Consider the following 3,106-nt stretch of genomic DNA (forward strand, 5'->3'; position numbering starts at 1 on the left):
AAAAAAAAAAAAAAAAAAAAAGTCTTATAGCAGCATTTATTTTGAGGGCTATAGGCCTCATGAGGGATGTTTAAATAGAAGGAAATGCATAGAAGTAGCTCTTGAATCCCTTTGCAATAGTTGCAGTCTGTTAGGAGCTTTGTGTTATTGTTAACAGTTGAGCTAATGGTGGAATCAGACCATTTCCAGTCTGATGCATCAACAGTCTTACGTCACCTGGCTTTGCTGAAAAGTATATAAAGGGACAAGTCCTAAAACAAACTATTTTGGCCTCACTTCAGCTTGGAGCTTTTTATTTATTTTTGGTTAAGCCTAAACCAAAATTCATATCATCCCTGAATCAGGAACTTTTTTTTTTCCCAGCTCAGTAAATGGGAATCCCACTCTCTCTGGACCATCTGCTCCTAATGTCGCATTTCCCTTCTTAAAATTAACATTGCTGTTGTTGAAAGACATCTCCGAGACATCTCCGAGAAAGGGAGAAAAAAAACTGTTATCTAGGCCTTTTTTGTTATACGCCAAAGAGTCACATGTCTGTGCTCTTGTGTTTTTTCCTGCAGCTAACTAATCGGTAGAGGCTGCATTTTTACAGCTAAGTGACATTTACCAGCACAGATATCTAGTTTACCAATCTTGGCATTGATTGTTAATAGTCTTAGGGATTTAGGAGGAAAAATAAAGTGGCAAACTAGGCTGAGTATTTAATTCCGGCTGCCCACAGTGCTCCAGTGACCTGCTTTCAACCCCCTCTCTGGCATAATAACCTCTCAGTATCTCCCCCTGCCCTTAAACACAGAGTAAGCTCATGTTTATGTGCACTTACCTGAAATCAGCTCTTTAAATTGGGATGCTTATATGCTATCTCTCCGCCAGACGTATGGGACAGGGAATTACAGCTCCCCTCTCATTTTGTCCCTTTTAATCACCCTCTCCATTCACTGTTAGGTGCTAATTCTATTTGCAAATACTGCCATGTGAGAGTGGCGCTCGTAAGGGAGAGCGCTGTCAGATTAGCCTGCAGTTGACACAAAGACACGGTAGCCCGCACAAGATGAGCCAAACCATCTCCAGCAAAGTCACTGCCAAGCACCTGAGCTTTGCAGCAGCGGCTTCCCGTCGATCAGCTGTCAATCAGTTCAGCGGCTGCTGCATTAATCCTAATGAGCGTGTGGACGGTGAGCATGTGCGGCGGGGCTGCAGGGAATGGGAGGCGGGCAGTTCTGATGGGAGGCCTGCAGCTGATAGAGGAGCAGCTGTCCAGGTCCAGACAGAACCGTCCTGCTGCTCTCACAAAGCTCGGTCTGTCTCCCCGTTTGTTTGGGACTCTCCGTCTGTCAGTCACTCGGATGCACAGAAAGGAGGTGTTTGTCTGCGGGGTTTCAAAGTCCAACCAACTGAATAATCACAACAGCCTCCCTCCTAACTGAAACAGGGAGGAGTCTGGTCTCCCTCTGAGGCCTTTTCTGCTTTGTCCAGTGCTTGGTCACAGTTTGCAAGCCCCATTTTAAAACGCACAATGTGACCAAGGTTCTTCACACTTTGATATTTGGTGACTTTTAAATCCTCTAAGACATTTCTTCAGAGGAGTTTTGTCCTCTAAATTGGCCTCTGAGAGTAGAACATCTGATCCGAAACCTAGAAAAAAAAACATTAGTTTTGCAATTTGCCATATGTTTTTAAGTGCATTTTCTTACTAGCTCCACAAAATGTAATCAGTCTTCCATATGGATCCCAGTAGCCATTTTCAAACCAACAGTTAAAGGTTGGACATTTATGAAAACGCTTACTTATATAGCCACAAAAGGTTCAATCAGACATTTTCAGATTTTAAACTCTATTTTTGCTGGTTTTAGACTAAAACAGGTTTTTCAGCCAATAGTCAATTTATTGCTTGGTTTCAAATGGTCCAAATTTGTGGAAAAGGGTTATTTCTCACATATGATTATTGATGCTAAACCTGTGTATAAATTTTGCAAAAACAACCAGTCAGATGATCTGTGAGTGGTTACTTCTGCTAAGGTATTAAAGTATTTAACCAACTAGCTAAACACCAATTTCTTCAGCTTTAAACCTTATTTATAAAAGTGAAAAGAAGCTGCTCTCCAAGGGTCCCGATTGCCATATCAGTACTCTTGTTACCATGCTGTGGTGTTGGCTCTCTCAACCTGTCCGCTCTGTCAAGAGGGCAGCCGTCGCCCCTGGAGAGGATCCAGATTACAGTCAGCTTCTGAAAACACAGCACAGCAGTTTCCTTTTGACAGGCAGCCATAATGAAAATTACATTTGAGCCTAAAAGCATTTTCAAAATCGGCTAATTTTTTGCTTCTGGGCAGCTGGCTGATCAGCACGACAGCCGGGGTTTGCGAACAGATTAAAGACACTTGTGTTGAACTTATCCGTCAAATAAAAAAAAAAGGTTTATGTGCAGAAATCAGGGTTATGGACTGAAAAAACTACAGCCTGCATGTAGTACTGGACGATATAACGATACATATCGTGGGGACAATAGAAAAGTGTCTATCGTGATATATTTTCTTCTATCGTCTCTATCATTTCTATCGTAATTGTATCAATGATTCATGTAAATATTTCATAACGTAGGCTACAACAAATGTATTAGTGTTGTCACTTTGCATACATCCAGTTTATATAAGTGATAAATAATAAGAAAAAATAACTATTTTGCAAAGAACCTCCGTTTTGCGACATGACGCTGCTTTACGCGTGGGTTTGCGACATGCTTTACGGCGGCGGCTTTCTNGTGCGGCCCGGTGTTACACCGGGCCCACCGTATATTTTGACAGCATTTAAGTCATAAGTTATGAAAGATGGAGACGCATGAAGTATCAAACCCGGGGTCACAACAAGTAGAGACAGCTAGCAGGCAGCCCAAGAAGAAAGACTTTTACCAAAACGAGGGGCGGCGTCTGTGATTTGGTTCAAGAAGTCCGACACGGAGCAGAAAAAGGTAATATGCTAACTCTGCTAATGCTAATGCTAACTCTGCTATTAGGCTGTTTTCTCATCTGACGCCAACACAACAAACCTCTTCTATCACTTAAAGAAGAACCACGAAAAAGAATATTTAACAATCCAAAAAGTGCAA

The 3,106-nt window shown here is 41.9% G+C and overlaps 1 protein-coding gene across 7 annotated transcripts in view; it reads left to right on the forward strand.

The window, feature by feature from the left end:
- The window catches only part of LOC108244147 (mitogen-activated protein kinase kinase kinase kinase 4), a 31,708-nt gene that overhangs the window by 854 nt on the left and 27,748 nt on the right, over nucleotides 1-3,106 (forward strand). The window lies entirely within an intron of this gene.

The sequence above is a fragment of the Kryptolebias marmoratus genome, linkage group LG23 (genome assembly GCF_001649575.2).
Source record: "Kryptolebias marmoratus isolate JLee-2015 linkage group LG23, ASM164957v2, whole genome shotgun sequence".
Classification (NCBI taxonomy): Eukaryota; Metazoa; Chordata; class Actinopteri; order Cyprinodontiformes; family Rivulidae; genus Kryptolebias; species Kryptolebias marmoratus.